Here is a 17,306-nt window from a genome sequence, read left to right on the forward strand (position 1 = left end):
ACACTAGACTTTCAACTCTGGACTATGCGCTCTGCACTCGGGACTCTGGATTCTGGACTCCGGACATTGGGATCTCTCCTCGGGACTCTGGGTTCTGGTCGCTGGGCTATGGAATCTGGGCTCTAAACTCTGGTCCCACTATTTTGGGTTGGGGGCTCTGGACTTTGTGCTCTGGGCTCTGGATTATGCGCTGAGGACTATGGGCTCAGTATTTTGGGATAAGATCTCTAGACTCTGGTTTCTGGACTCTAGGTTTTGGACTCTGGGCTATGGAATCTGGAGTATGCGTTCTCTCCTCGGGATTCTGGGTTCTGGTCTCTGGGCTATGGACCCTGAATAAAAATGCACTGAGAAAAAAATCAGTTTGGACAAGGAAAAGTTTTTTTTCAAATTAATTTTTATTCCTTGAAAGTGCCCAACTTGAATTTTTGATGGTAAATAGGTAACATAATTACCTATCATGGAACAAAACGTCATCCAATTCAAAGATGTTTTTTTTTGCAAATCGTCTTTAAATTTTTAAAATCGATTTTTTCAGTGTAGGAGTCGAAGAATTTTTTCAATATTTTTATTCTATAATTTAACTAATTTTGTGAAAATTACTGTCTTTTTCTGCAGGATTTGTCATTTTTAGACTATAGCCATTTGAAAAAAATTAGTAAAACAAATTTGACACTTTTCAAACGACAGTCTAGTTCATTTTTTGGAAAAAACAAAGTATGCAAAGTGGCTTTTTGTGATAAAGTTCTTATGTACAGAAAGTTTCATTAAAATCTGAGAGGGTGCTTCCAACATGTGTACGATTTGGTACGAAATTCGAGATCTTTGGTCTTCAGGAAAAAAGTTCGCAAAGACAAGTTCTTTAACATTTTTGAAGACTTAAAAAAATGTAGCAAATTTCTCACTTCAAGGGGGATACATCACCACAACGACGCTCTACGATCGTTACGAAACATTCCAGAAGACATCATTGCTGTACGCCTTACCGTTTTCGCTTGAGTTGCAAAAATACCATTGTATGCATAGCCGAAACCCCAAAAAACTGTTTTAATCCACCTTGTGGTGCAATTGTGCCTTTCTCATTGCTCCGATTACATGGCTGGTTATGCTCAAAATAATTGTGGAAATACGGTGTAGGTGCAAAATTAACTAAGCTCAAAAAGTCAATTTTCGACCATTGTTTTGAGATTATATAATATCTCGACGATTCATGCATTTTACATCATACATTTGGCATCAATATTACAAATTTGATTTTAATTTTTTTTGCTTCCCCCTTTGAACTTTCTTCAGGTCCTGCTTATGTGGAATCAACAACCGTCGCAGGTGGCCAATGTGGTCAAAGCGATTTTGCTCAGTCATTATTGATCTAGTCTAGCAAATCCAAGAAACTTTGCACCCATTTTAATCAGTTTTGTGCATCATTTTGATATCGTTGTGGTACCAGTTTATATAGAAAATTGCTGTCTGGCCACACATTTGAACCCGTAACTCCGGAACAGAAAATCCGATCAACAAAAAATGAAATATCAGCTGATGGGAAGGTTGTACCTTTCATTTGAGTCTTAGTTTATGAAAATCGCTTCAGTGAGATGATTTTTGTATACATATACGCATACATACACACATACACGCACACACACACATACATACTTTTCCGCTCCCGACGAACTGAGTCGAGTAGTATATAAACTTCCGAAAATTTCATGTGTAACCGCACTCTTTAACTCATAACTCCGGAACCAGAACTCCGATGTAAATGACATTCGAAAGCAGTTGGTCAGGATACTACAGTTTTTATCAGCCCCTTGGCGAATTTTAAGCTGATAAAACAGGGACATTGATAAAATTGGGACATATATTTTACTGTCTTTTTAATAAACCGAAGCTCTTAAAATATTCTTCTTTGGTCCTTAGATATAGCCTCGCAACCTTTTCTGATTATTTACTTTAAGGTCCCCTTAAAGTGGCCTGGCAGCGCAAAATTTAAAATAATAAATTAATATTTTTATTTTTGCATTTTTAGGATCTCTAAGATAAGAAATCTAGGCCCAAGAAAGGATTTACTCGAATTCAACTCGGTTCGTCTGCTAGAGCCCATCAAATTACCAACTATCAATTTTCATACGAAGCTGATAAAATAGGGTCAAAACGCTGATAAAATCTGGGTAAATAAAATCGGGGGCTAATAACATCGGGTCTCCACTTCCTTTCATTTAAAACTAACTTCATGAAAGTCATCCCGAAGAAAAAGGTGTGAATTTCATTCAGGGATTTTGTCACTTCCTCGATGCTTTTGGTTCCATCGTAGGTGGCAAAAGTCGTCAAAGAAAAAACGTCACAAATTTCAGCAATGTAAAGAATATATGTCATTTAGCTGACCCGGTTTGTATGGGAATTTGATGTATGATCGCACTTTTAAACCCGTTAGTCCGGAACCAGATCTCCGATTACAATAAAATTCAATAGGAGCCTATGTCCATGATACACATTGAATTTGCTCAAACAAGCTCTGAGAAAAAATAGTGAAATTATTTGAGACATACACACACACAGCCATTTTCCAATCTCGAGGAAGTGAGTCGAATGGTATAAAAAACTTATTATTTTTAAAATTCTCTTTAAATTTCCCCAAATCGGTAATGTAACAGAAATCATCATCATCATCATCATCGTGGTATCCTGGTACTCCGAATAATGATCGAATGTATTTTAGATTTCCAGGTTACTCGAACTTGGGCCACCAGTTTCCAGTCTTCTTGAAAGCCCACAGCACGTGCATCTTCCTCGATCGTACACAGCCGGCGAGTCTGAAGTCTGTCCCGAAGTCGTCAACCTCTTCCAGGTGTTTAGCTGACTATAACTTTATCTGGTTTCTTTTACGGCATTCGCGCTACATGCCCAGCCCACTGTAGTTGGTCATGTTTTATCTGCCTAGCCTGCCGATGTCAGTATATTTGTATACTTGGGACAGTACGTGGTGCATGCGTAATTTCTCTTAATGCAATCGTGATATTTAGTCATGAATTCACTTCGATTCATCGCGTGGAGTAATGTGGTATACATTACATACGAATGTTGCATTAAAAACCCATTGTAAAATTTATAATGCAATGCAATCAAACTGGGACAAGCAATATTCCACGATGTCTCCAAGCCAATAGTTAACATACCTTAGGAAGAAATACAAACGACGTAGGCTTTAACTGACTCACTCGAAAACACAAAATGCACGTAACAGCCCAAGTAACAATTCAAGTTTTATAGCACACTACAAGTGCATTCTAAGTTTTAAGAAGGTCTTCAAGAGTATCGTAAAACCTCAATTGTTACTAGGGAGCGAACATCAAAGCTCTAGCGACGACTACATGGACACAAAAACAAGCGACGGAGTAGGCAAACAGAATGATTAGCAAGCGACAGAGGGTGAACCTGGCTATTGCTCACCACTATGAAAGAAAAGTATCACAAGCAGTGTGCCCAGGATAAAGGGTGTCCCACATCAAATTGCATCACCGAAAAAACGCTGTAGAAAATTACCTAGTTGAGTAATCATTTTCAAACTTTCAGACAATAAAATATAACCTGTTAGTAAGCTTTTGGCTTAATTATTCCATTCAACTTCAATACCATAACCTTACGCTTAACTCTACTCATTAGGTTTTGTACAACATCTGGCTGCAACTTCTTCTGTATGGAAACCCATTTTTTCACGCCTCTATCAGATTTGACCTCCTTGGGATGCTTACGTGGTGCCTGCCTCATAATTGTCCAGTATTTTACATTTGAATAGTGGTACGAAGCTAGATCCGGCCAGAAGATCGTAAGGCCCTCGTGTTCCTTCAGCAGAGTAAGCTGACGCTTCCGTAGACATTCCTTGAGGTAGATCACCCCGTTTACAGTCCCGATAGTCACGAACGGCGCACTCCGTTTGCCACATGAGCAGATCGCTTGCCAAACCATGTATTCATTGGCAAACTATGAAAGTTTCGGTTTTCTTACTTCCCCTGGAACATCAAACTTGGGCTGGGTGGTGAAGAACAGTAGCCCCGGAAGCTGCCGGAAGTTTGCCTTGACGTAAGTCTCATCAACCATGATGAGGGACAATGAGGCTTCGTCAGCATCTGGGTGCATAGTTTCCGGGACCGTGACTTCCTATCGTATTTTCCGAATCGTTTGTCACGATTCGGACGTATGCAGACCCTCCCGGTGCTTTGCTCTCTGAACAAGAAAACTTGCCTTTTTGGCCACATCGCTGACCGAAGCATTGGGTTCCGCTTGAACGCTTTCACCACACGACAACATCCATTCTAACCGCATTCCTCCTTCCGTTCGATGCTCAAAGATTTGTAGTAACGTTTAATCACACGACTCACCGTTGACGCCATTTTTTCCAATTTTTGAACAACTGACATTTTATCGTTGTAAACAATACACTCTAAACTACTTCTACAGAAATTTTCAAGTGAAAATACCCAATGGATTATGCTCTACAACGTTTTTTTCCGTGATGTAATTTGATGTGGGACATCCGTTTTACCAGAGTCACTGTGCTAAAACACAAAAATCACCATGCTTGTAACAGCAAAAATCAAAGCTCTAGCGACGACGACATGGGCACAAACACAAGCAAGAGAGAAGGCAGTCGGAATAATCAGCCAGCAACAGAGAACCTGAACATTACTCACCATCAAAAAGGCGAATGACTATCGCGGTGAAAGCCTTAATATATAAATAACGAATTAAATTTTTCTTCGCTAATTCATGCTGATGTCAATGATGTAGCTGCAGTATACATCTCTTTGTAAACTGAATTTTCAAGAACTTTTGCCAAACAATTCCATTGAGAGATTTCTATTTAGTCCGTTCTTTCCATGCATTTTGGACGCATTCAACGATTGAGGGGTTGAAATCGAAAGTGACAGCAATCTATGAATAATGGAGGCAAGGAATCCGGGACTGGTCCTGCCAATGGGTCCAACCTGGATAAAACACTCGGCTTCATTCTCGAAAGTACGCGATAAGTTCAGAATTGTGATATTTTCTGTAAAGCAAACAAATTACGTTACTGGCGGCAAGACTTTCGTGAAGAACTAACGCGTTTACATGCCCGCTCACAAAGTTGAGATCGATGGTGTAGTTATCAATTCGAACTTGGCATGCGTGGATCTGCTGAAGAACGGGATTGTCTGTTTCAATGATCTCTTGCTCCAATCAGCGAAGATTTTGAGTGATAATCGCACTGAACGGGACCAAATGGGGTGTCTTTTCAAACTAGTGTCGGGTGACCTTTTGCGAGATTGCTTCGCGTCTTCTTCAACAAGGATCGTCAGCATGGTCAGTCGCGGTTGTACCGCGCGTCATGCATGGAGTATTCCACTAATTACAAGCAAGTGAGTTTTTGCAAGAATAACTTTGTTCTCTCTCTCTCTCTCTCTCTCTCTCTCTCTCTCTCTTGAAGGGTCGCTAAATATACCGGTAAGAAAAAGCTCTGCTACAAATCCGAAGCAAACAACACCTGGTCTTAGACAATTCAGAAGAAATAAAGTGTTTCCAACGCATCTAGGAACACCAAAAATCTCATGTGACATTTCAACCAGAGATCTAACTTAGTGCAGGATTGGTTGGCCCTAAGTTGGGAACCGCCAACTTTGTGACATTGCGGAACTCCTCCTGGCAATTTTCATGACACGGCATGGATTTATCTTCTCGATGATAATTGATCTAGCTTACTCCACGATCATTGCTACAGCTTTATAAATGCGGCCTACGTTACTGCCCCTGACCACATTTCCGTTCCCTTTGTTCCTATGAAAATGAGAAAACGAGCGGAAAAAGTTTGCAATTATTTTGTTGAAATTTGAAGTCTGTCATGTTCGTTGTTTATTCTGGACTAACAGGACCGTACCGTAGTGCCTTTGGTAGAGTCTCAGTTATGCGCCTTTTTGCTGTCTGTTTTAGCTTTCTTTATCAGTTTCAAACAATAATTTTATGTGTACCCGGTAATGATACTCCTATTCTGACTTATTATATGACTTAACCTCACTTATTTTATAAAGCAGATCAAGATTTTAGCGCCCCCTAAGGTTGGCGCCCTTGACGGGGGCTAACCTGGCCAACCGCATGCTACGGCTCTGATAAGGCGTACATGCTTCAACGATATTTAAAACATGTATGCTCTAAATATGCATTTAGTGCCATTATAGAGCAAATATAAAACCGATATAATGCTATCGCGATGCCGTGGGTTTTTTCGCGCGCTACCAACTCCGAGATAAACTTTTACGGGAATATCACCAGAGCCTTTTTTGTGGTTCACAAACTTCCAGTACGTCGAAGGCTTGTTTCGTAGCTACTTTGGTTGAATATTCCGCTTTTTCGTATGGCTATCTCGCAAGTATGGCACTGCTCTATTTTACCATCGTTTCTATACACGGGCATCTTGATTTCAATCGTTGTCACACTGCTTGTTAAGCAGAATGCATCGTTTTGCTTGGGACAATTTATTGAACGTTATCAGTACTGTATTATAAACATGATGAAATTGTACATAGGTCTTTTTCGTAAATCGAAGCTTAATTTCATCGCCAGTAATTGTTCCGCATTTCGAATCCTCGGTGTAATTATAAGAGACATAAAGTTTCTTCGGTTTTTCAGATAATGCATTGCACGCAAGAGTGAGATAACTATTATCGTCGTTCGCTTCACACTGGCTGAGGCCTAGTAACTTGAGTATCGTGACTTCTACTTTCGACAGTAGGATACCGACTGGAATTATCTATATTTGCAAACCATTAATTTCAAAAACTGGATTTTTTCGTGTCCAAATAGATTGTTAGAACAGTCAGAAAACATCTTCCCCTCTTTTCGTTCCTAATTGATGTCACCGTCCATGGTTATTTTTTCCGCTGAGCTTTACACAGCCAATAATCACACGTAGTAAAAAAGTTTTAGCAAGTTTCAACACTCTCCCTCTCGACGCGTGTACCTATTCACTGCTTTGACGAGGTAGCTGCGCTCACCCAAATCAAAAGTGCTGACAAAACTCGGCTCACTTGACCGGTGCTACTGTGTCACTTTCTCATTGCCCTTACTCGAACGGTGCTGGCCTGTTTCTGCGCGCGGGGGGTTACCATTCACCATTTTCACCAACTTGACCTACACTTCCAATTCAATGGCAATTTCGCTCTCTACCAGCAGTAGCACCGGTACCAATCAAATATCAGTTTGATCCTGTTGGCCATCGGATCCGAATCTCGACGTAATTATGATTACATTTTCGATTGCCTTCACTCAGTTCCACTTGCACACTCTATACGTTGTGTGTTGTTGGTCCGTGTTTTGGCTTGGATGGGATCCAACTGAAACCGAGTGCGATTGGATTTGTTGATTGTCGGGGTTCGGAGTTTCACATAGCTACGAACGGTGCGGTACACAGAGAACAGAAGAGATGAAGAAGAAATGAGACCTATATCGCAATCAATGGTTCTTTCCAGGCTCTGAACATTTCATACGAAACGTTCAACTGACATGGATGCACGGTTCCGTAATTTATTGAATATTTCGATCGTTCTCGGTAAGGTTAGCCTTCTTCGTACCATCCGTGGCTGCGAGTTCATGTGAAAACTGAACAAAAATTCAAGATCAGTGTGAACCGTGAGGCAAGAATTGGCGAAAAATTGTTATAATTATCAGAGTAGATTATTGAAATAATTTACCTACTACTATACCGTATAGGGCCCCCACTCTGGGTGCGTATATCCGCTGACGCTGCGGACTGCTTTCTTCCATCATCATCAGCATCATGCACCGTAATTCTGCTATGTCAGTATCGGGCTTCGGTACATTCTTGCTGACGCAGCAGAAAGCGAGCGACGGTTCCGATGGGAAAATAAGAAAACCGGGTGGAAACAGTGTAAAGCAAAACACGATGAAGCTAATAAGAACGTTTATTGACTTTTAGACTGCTTTGTAATAAAAAAAACGGTAGATTGCCAGGAAAGAGGATGGAATTGGATATGAAGTCAGGTGATTCATAAAATTAATTTAAAATTTCACCTTCCAGACGGATGCAGTAGATTTAGCGGAAGCAGAACTCTCTCACACCATGCTTGCCTCTGAAAGTGGCATGTAAATATTTTGTAATTATGAGACTGACTAACAGTGTTCGTAGCTGTAGTAGCACAGCGTATGAATAATTCTGATTAATGTTGTAGATACCGCAATGCCTGACCTTCTGTGTCGACAGGCTTCGCAACCTTCGATTCTTAGTGCACAGGACAACGGTTAGGCTACTGTTATGAACCTACTGACACTAATTAAATCTATTCTGGCAGGGTTCAAATATGCAGCAAGCGACCAGTGCCTTATACTCTCTGAACTGCCAGATCAGGACCCTATGTTACAATATGTTTCATATTTTCCGTTTATTGTTATGATCTCAGGACGTTCGAATATATTGATGTAATCACTCCCAAACAAAGAGAAATGCTTTCCAATGAAGCACGAAAAGAATTATCACATTATTGTGGTCATTAATCTAGTGAAGCTTGGAGAAAACGAGACTAGTATTAACCAAAGAACAGCCAATACATCAGACGAAAATCGATACACTGATTACATCACGCTGATGGAATGAGGCTGCTCGTTCTCTTTCCACGCCATAGAAATGATGGCTCGTGATAAAATCAATCAAGTGGTTGGTTGTCCTTCCACTCTGAAAGGAAACAACCGTAGCTCGTGTCCGGGAAAACATAGAAAAATCTCAAAATGGAAGTAAGGAGGAGCGGTTGGTGCTGCAAACTGAATCAACTGAAGATGAGTCCTATTAATGGGGGGAAAGTAATATTTCAACGACCTTCAATTCGAAAGGTCGATTTTGTATAGCATTTAACATCGTTATTCTGATTAAACGCAATCTGGACAAAATTATGCGCATGGTTGTCTCAATGAGTCTTCTAGTTTGTCTATTGAAATATTATCATACCGACCGGTGCGTTTGATTCATCGTTATCTGTACTAATTCAATTTAATTTGTATTCGTTTCTGTCTTGTTCCTGTTTTCTTTTTCGTCTCCTAAATAGATATGAAATTGATCAATCGACCAAATTAACAATAAAAGATCTTTACAGTATCGGCCCCTACTCACAAATGCCTTATTCGACTAGAACTGCATATCTCCTAGAACTTATAACAGAATTTGTAAATCCTTATTCCAGTTCATATTGTCTCTACTCTTGAAAACCGACGAATCCCTCGTACAAACCCTATCTCCTCAAATGAATGCTTATTTGAACTAACTGGTCATTCGATTCGATCAAATCTTGCTGATCTTAAAAAGTCATCAACCCTAAGATCTGGGATTATGCCGATAAGTTAGGTGCCCACCCCACACCCAGTGTCAAAGAGTCGATAACTAGCAGAGCCCAGCTTTGAATCTGTGTGTTCAGCAAAAAAAATCTTTTTATCATTTGTGAGGCACAGAACAGAGGAAAATCTATAAAATTCTTCACGAAAATTGCCAAAAATTTATCGTCTGTGAAAAAGAATCTGTGACCATAAATTGTTGTATAAATTTGTCGCATTACAAAGAAATCTGTAAATGTGGCAACCCTGCCCACATGTTTGCCCACTTAAGCGAATTAAGTAACATACTTGTAGCTGGAAACACCCTCACATGAGTTCGATTCCTAACCCCGCATATAGGTCGCTATTGTTAAAACCTCTATAAAGTTACGAATAATTACGTCAACGACTAAAAATTAATTGTATATTGGAGCATTACGGAAACAAACACGAAATGGAACAGTTGAAACTTCAGAAAGTCGAGAAATCCAACAGACCCAAATTAATTTTAAACTTTTGTCAATTTTCGTGACTAAAAGATAAAATTGAAGATCTTGTCAACAAAAAATGTTTATCGATGAAAAATGAGAAATATCTTAATAAATTACCATATATAGCACTGGATAAACATTTCTTTAAAACATCATTGTTATAAACATGTCGTCTATTAATACTTCTCTCTCGTTCTGAAAACTTCAGTCCTTCTTAAGCTCTCTTCAGGATATGAAAAATATCGGTCAATTTTCCTGTAGACAAAGAGGTATAAAATTAACACTTCATGTTAAAAATAAGGAAAATATCCACAGAATATTTCGATCAAAACAACAAATATTTCAAAACAAGAATAATATTAATAGTATTCAATTTTCGTCAAACAAATCACATTCGTTGCTAATTAGGTCAAATCTATGTCATTTGTCTATTACGGCATTTTTGTAAGTATTATATTCGGCCAATTAATTCTTGGACTTTAGAGCAAACAGCATTCACCCAAATGGCATTCGTCCAAACGGCATTCGGCCAAACAGCATTCGCCCAAATGGCGTTCGACTAAATGGCATTCAACCCAATAGCATTCGACCAAATAGCATTCGGCCAAATGACACTGGCGACCAGCTGACACCTTCGGCCAAATGACGCTTTCGGTCGAATGACGCTTTCGACCAAATAACATTTTCCTCCAACTAACACTTTCGGCCAAGTGACACTTGGAAAAATTACACTCGGTCAAATGGCACTTTCGGCTGAATGACACTTTCGACCCAATGACACACGTCCAAATGACACTTCGGTCAAATGAAACTTTCGGACAAATGACATTTTCGACCAAATGACCCTTTCGGCCAAGTGACATTTTCCGCGAACTATTAATTTCGTCCAAATGACACTTTTGGCCAAAAGACACTCGGCCAAATGACACCTTGGGCCGATTGACACTTTTAGCTGATTGACACTTTCGGCCGATTGATACTTTCGGCCAAATAACACCCTCGGCCAAGTGACGCGTTCGGACAAAATGAAGTTTTCGACCGAATGACACTTTTGACCGAATGACACTTTCGGTCGATTGACACCTTCGGCCTTTTGACACTTTCGACCAAATGACACTTTCGACCAAATGACACTTTCGACCAAATGACACTTTCGACCAAATTATACCTTCGGCCAAATGACACCTGTGGCCAAATGACATTTTCGGCCGATTGACACTTTCGGTCAAATGAACTCGGCAAAATGTCACCTTCGGCCAAAATGACACTTTCGGTCAAATGAACTAGGCCAAATGTCACTTTTGGCCAAAATGACACTTTCGACCATATGACACTTTCGTTCAAATGACACTTTCGGCCCAAAGACACTTTTGGAAAAATGACACTTGCCGCCAATTAACACTTTCAGCCAAATGACACTTTTTGCAAAATGACACTTGCCACCGAAAGACTTTCGGCCGATTGACACTTTTAGCCGATGGACACTTTCGGCCGATTCACACTGTCGGCCAAGTAAAACTTCCGGCAAAATAACTCCTTTGGCAAAATGACGCTTTCGACCAAATGACACTTTCGATCAAATAACACTTTCGACCAAATGACACTTTCGGCCGATTGACACTTTGAGTCGATTGACACTTTCGGTCAATTGACACTGTTGGCCAAATGACACTTTCAGTCAAATGATACTTTCCGTCAAATAACACTCGGTCAAATGATACTTTCGGTTAAATCATACTTGCGGCCAAATAACACTTTCGATCAAATGATATTTTTGGCCAAATTACACCTTTGGTCAAATTACACTTTGCGCCGATTAACACTTTCGGCGCCTACGGCCAAATGACACTTTCGAGCAAATAACACTTTCATCCAAATGACACTTTCAGCCAAATGACACTTTGGGCCCAATGACATTTTCGGTCAAATGACACTTTCAGCCAAATGACACTTTCAGCCAAATGATATATTCGGCCAAATTAGGCTTTCGTCCAAATGACATTTTCGAACAAATGACACTTTCGGTCAAAGGAAACTTTCGATCAAATGACACTTTCGACCAAATGACACTTTCCGCCCACTCACACTTTCGGCCAAATGATGCTTGGAAAAATGACCCTTGGCCAAATCACACTTTCGGTCGAATGACACTTTCGGCCAAATAACACTGTCGGCCAAATGACACTTTCGATAAAATAACACTTCGTCCGAATGACACTTTTGGCCAAATGACATTTTGGGCCAAATGACATTTTCGGTAAAATGACACTTTAAGCCAAATGACACATTCGGCCAAATTAGGCTTTCGTCCAAATGCCAAATTCGGCCAAATGACACTTTCGACCAAATGACACTTTCGGTCAAATGAAACTTTCGACCAAATGACACTTTCGACTAAATGACACTTTCGGCCAAATGATGCTTGGAAAAATTACATATGGCCAAATCACACTTTCGGTCGAATGACACTTTCGGCCGATTGGCACTTTTGGTCAAATGACCTTTTGGCCAAATGACACTTTCTGTCAAATGACACTTTCGGCCAAATGACATTTTGGGCCAAATGAAATTTTCGGTAAAATGACCTTTAAGCCAAATGACACATTCAGCCAAATTAGGCTTTCGTCCAAATGCCACATTCGGCCAAATGACACTTTCGACCAAATGACACTTTCGGTCAAATGAAACTTTCGACCAAATGACATTTTCGGCCAAATGATGCTTGGAAAAATTACATTTGGCCAAATCACACTTTCGGTCGAATGACACTTTCGGCCAAATAACACTGTCGGCCAAATGACACTTTCGACAAAATAACACTTCGTCCGAATGACACTTTCGGCCAAATGACACTTTGGACCAAATGACATTTTCGGTCAAATGACACTTTAAGCCAAATGACACATTCGGCCAAATTAGGTTTTCGTCGAAATGCCACATTCAGCCAAATGACACTTTCGACCAAATCACACTTTTGACCAAATGACACTTTCGGCCAAATGATGCTTGGAAAAATGACATTTGGCCACATCACACTTTCGGTCGAATGACACTTTCAACCAAATACCACTTTCGGCCAAATGACAATTTCAGTCAAATGACACTTTGGGCCAAATAACATTTTAGGTCAAATAACACTTTAAGCCAAATGATACATTCGGCCAAATTAGGCTTTAGTCCAAATGACACTTTCGACCAAATGACACTTTCGGTCAAATGAAACTTTTGACCTAATGACACTTTCCACCCACTAACACTTTCGGCCAAATGATGCTTGGAAAAATAGTATTTGTCCAAATCACACTTTCGGTCGAATGACACTTTCGGCCGATTGTCACTTTTGGCCTAATGACCTTTTGGCCAATTGACACTTTCGGTCAAATGACACCTTCGGTCAAATGACACTTTCGGTCAAATGACACCTTCGGTCAAATGACACCTTCGGTCAAATGACACTACAGCAAATACGCACGAGGAAAGTATGGCTGTTTAAAACAAAAGAAGTTCAGCGTGATCACCAGATTACGAGAGACTATTCTAAAGGTTCAATACATACTAGCTATTAAGCGAATAAAATCGTTTTTACCCTCTACACCAGACGCCCCCCTTAACGAAAAATAAAAACTGCATGTTATAGAAATAAAACAATTTTTAAAGAAAAACCCAAATCGTTTTGGTCAGTTTCTTATTGAATGAAAAATACAAGAGATAAAGCTCCGATGTCTTCGACAAAGTTTTTTTAATTGTTTTTCTTCAATTATCTGCAAGATTGTGAAACTCTGTCTGGTGTCATTATTTAGTAAATTTTCAGATTTTAGTCCAATTGGAACCAATATACCCACTATTTAAATTAATAGAATAGTATTTGACATCGCAAAAGTTTTTCGTGAGAACGAAACAACATCTTTTATATTGCTCAACGCAAAACTGATGTCGTTTAGATTGGTTTAGGAGACGAACATCTGTTCGGAATGTTTTAGTCTAAATTCAGGCGTTCATTCAACTGCACCAGAGATGCCAGATTTGCAGACAAGTCTGCAAATTCGCAGACTTTTAATTTAAGCTGCAGATTTTTTCGATGATGCAGATTTTTTAGTGTGGTTGCAGATATTTGCAGATTTTTTAGTTTGGTTGCAGATATTTACAGATTTTTGAATATGAAGGCTTTTGGTTACACTAGATTTCCTGACATTTTTTGTTTTTCCCAGACTTTTAAAATTATTATTGCAGACATTTGAAAAAAGTACCTGGCATCTCTGAACTGCACGAACAAGTACAAAACTGTCACCAACCTGTTTGGACGACTCAATGTAAAAGATGTGCTTCAAGTTTTTCAATGTTTTCGAGGATTGTCGTGATGACAGAAAGTCGGAAAATAATATGATGTACCAAAATTAAATGCCAGAACAAAGAAATATTTGGGAAATATCATAAACAAAGTTGGAAAATCAGTACGCAAATTGGCACGAACTTTTGAACTCAACTATCCACTGTATGTTAAATAAAAATTTCATAATTTCTCAAAAACGCGAACGAAACATTTTGAAAAAATACCAGTTTGCTGCTGAACACTTCACCATAAACACTGCGCATAGAAAATTTATCATTTAGATTGATGAATCGTAATTTCGTTTTCGTATCATAAAGTATAGTAACATCATCAAGCATATTTCATGCATCAGTGCCCAAAAACCTCTGACAGATAATTTCTTTAAGATGGTTATTGCATTACACTCGATAGTGGTGCATCGAGGAGACCGAGAGGGCTTATAGGCCTTTTTTGTTTTGTGTTTTTCTGTCCAAACTAACAATCCGGCACTAGCCTGTGCGCGCTGGCGTGGCCGACTGGTTGGTTGACGTGGATTCCCAAGCAATGAAAAGCTCGTACAAGGGAGCTGCAAAAGCTGCAATACGTTTTATGTTCTAATACCGCCTTAGGCAGCTTTCAACTTCCATTCAAGCTTAACGGAACCCTCTTATATAATTGTGGCAAAAAGTACATAATGTTTAATATTTTTTGAAGCAATAAAATTACTTAGACATGTGCGCTATTCTGCAAAATGTTTATTAAGGTTTCATCTACAAAATAAAAATTTTCGAGTGTAATGTGTCAAAAATGGCGTCCAAAAAGACGGCTTTCTCGGAACAAAAATTTTCGAATCTACGGGCATTCTCGTTTTTGAACCATTCCACCAATCAACTTAGGCTTTTACCCGCCTAAAAGAAGACAACATTCTCGGGCGCTGTGATCTACTAAATCGCAATATTTTGATCATTAACGATTTTTTACAGCCGGCCAAAGTGGAAAAATCAATCGAAAAAAACGATACTTTATTTTCAAGTGGCCGCCATTTTGTTTCTGTATCGATTTTTTCATGTTTTTAGGTTGGGTCGCCTCTACGGAATGTAATCTTCAAGATCGTTTTGATTTGCTGCTTGTTGACGACGAATTGCGACCTGTATCGTGCCCGCAGTTGGGGTCGGTATTCAAAACACTTTGCTGGAGCCGCCATTTTTGACACCTTACACTCGAAAATTTTCATTTTATAGATGAAACCTTTATAAATATTTTGCAGAATAGCGCACATGTCTAAGTCATTTTACTTCTTTAGAATAAATTATCAAGCATTAGGTACTATTTGCAACATTATATAAACCTCCTTAAACACTACGCTGCTAAATACGCTCTAAGGAATCTGATCCATATGAAATACCCCTCGCCGTGCAAAACCGAAACCCTGCTTGTTCACGAACGATTGTACCATCCAGACGATTTAAACACGATGTTGCTCGGTTAATACTTGAGCGACGAATGATTGAAGCGGACATGCGGCATTTCTATTTGTATAAAACCCGTATTTGTTTGAAGCACTCAGGTGGAAGTGTGTGCATATGCCAACGTTCCATAGCGTCTACCGCTTATTGTACCGTATAGACAATACAGTCACCATGTTGCTCGTTTAGCAAGTGAGCATCGACTGAGAAAAACAGAACACGAGGGGCCTGTATGAATAACCTTCTCGTATGTGACGGCTCTACCTGAAATAGGCTTGCAAAAATTCGTATTTTCCTCATCGTTTTCGATACATTTTCTGAAAATCCGTTTTTGTTTTTTTATGGTGGTCGTACATTTTGCGACATTCAAAACAAAACACGTACACAAATTTCCGATCAGATAGTGCAAGAATATTGCGATTTAGTTCGGTACAACGAAAGTTATTCGCATTTTAAAACTAGGAAAATATTTCAGCAGAAATTTTTGAAACTGGACCCCAGTATTAGACGTTAGAAGTATTCTACTTAAAAATGAATAAAATAAAAGAAAATCACATTTGATACTAATTAGATTATTTTTATAGATATACTTATTCATGGATTCTTTATTCGAAAGTATGGTATTCTTCCAAGTGTTACTCTTGCGGCCAAATAACATTCGGCTAGTCGATTTATTCTGTCAAATGACCGTTTCGGCCAAAGGACTAAAATGACAATCGACCAAAGTTTCATTCAGCAAAAGTTGCATTTGATTAAATGACATTCGGTGAAACGACACTTTCGGTCAATTGACTATTGCAGCCAAAATAGCAGTCGGTTAAAGTAGTGTTCGGTAAGACTATCTCTCTGAGAAGAATGTACGTGTTCTAAGACATATTTTTTATGAACTCATGGTTCGAAAACAGTGAATGAATAAAACTGCTGGAAATTATTAAAAAAATATTTATTTTGAAAATTTCTAATCTCTTCGAACATTTTTTTTGAGTAAGTTAAAAGAAAAAGAAAACTAAATTATTTATTTATTTAATAAGAAGATTTCTAAAAAATCAATTGGCACTGATAATTTTTTATGCAATACGCCATTTTCATGATACACTTTCTGCACATACGGTCGGAAAGACGATACTTTTGTCCACAACTATAGCGAAAATAACCTATCGAACTACCGTAAAACATTCTACCAAGTTTTGACCCATCTTTTCCGTGATCACTCTCTTGCACGGGTAAAAGTTCGTCACTACTCCCGTTGGCACCAATCAAGCGCAAATAGAAGTCGAAAAACTTGGGTAATGTAGTATTCAGCTAACTTTTTCTATCCATGATATCCATAATCATAACTACAAGAAAATAAGTTTTGCTCACAAAGTATATTTGGACGGTCATTTTGAGCGGCTAACCAAATTCATCCGTTGGCGTTATTCGTCTACATATCACATATTCAAGATGTAAGTACTAATATACTTATGGCATCTCTCTAATGGCAACCCAGATTGCAGCAAACCCGACCCTTGGTGGTTGACCGTGACAGATATGATATTAATGGCTAATATGCATATATGATTTCTAAGCAGAGTTAAAGAAAATATTTTAGTCCATGGAGCGTGAATTTTGTTCTGTAACCGGATAATCAAAAGGATTTTGTTTCATGTTGTGAATGAAATTGGAATAGAACAAGAGGCGGATATTGTATTACAG

At 39.0% G+C, this 17,306-nt stretch overlaps 1 protein-coding gene across 5 annotated transcripts in view; it reads left to right on the forward strand.

The window, feature by feature from the left end:
- LOC131688844 (MOB kinase activator-like 2) overlaps positions 1-17,306 on the forward strand; it is a 498,911-nt gene that overhangs the window by 229,582 nt on the left and 252,023 nt on the right. The window lies entirely within an intron of this gene.

Source organism: Topomyia yanbarensis, chromosome 3 (assembly GCF_030247195.1).
Source record: "Topomyia yanbarensis strain Yona2022 chromosome 3, ASM3024719v1, whole genome shotgun sequence".
NCBI lineage: Eukaryota > Metazoa > Arthropoda > Insecta > Diptera > Culicidae > Topomyia > Topomyia yanbarensis.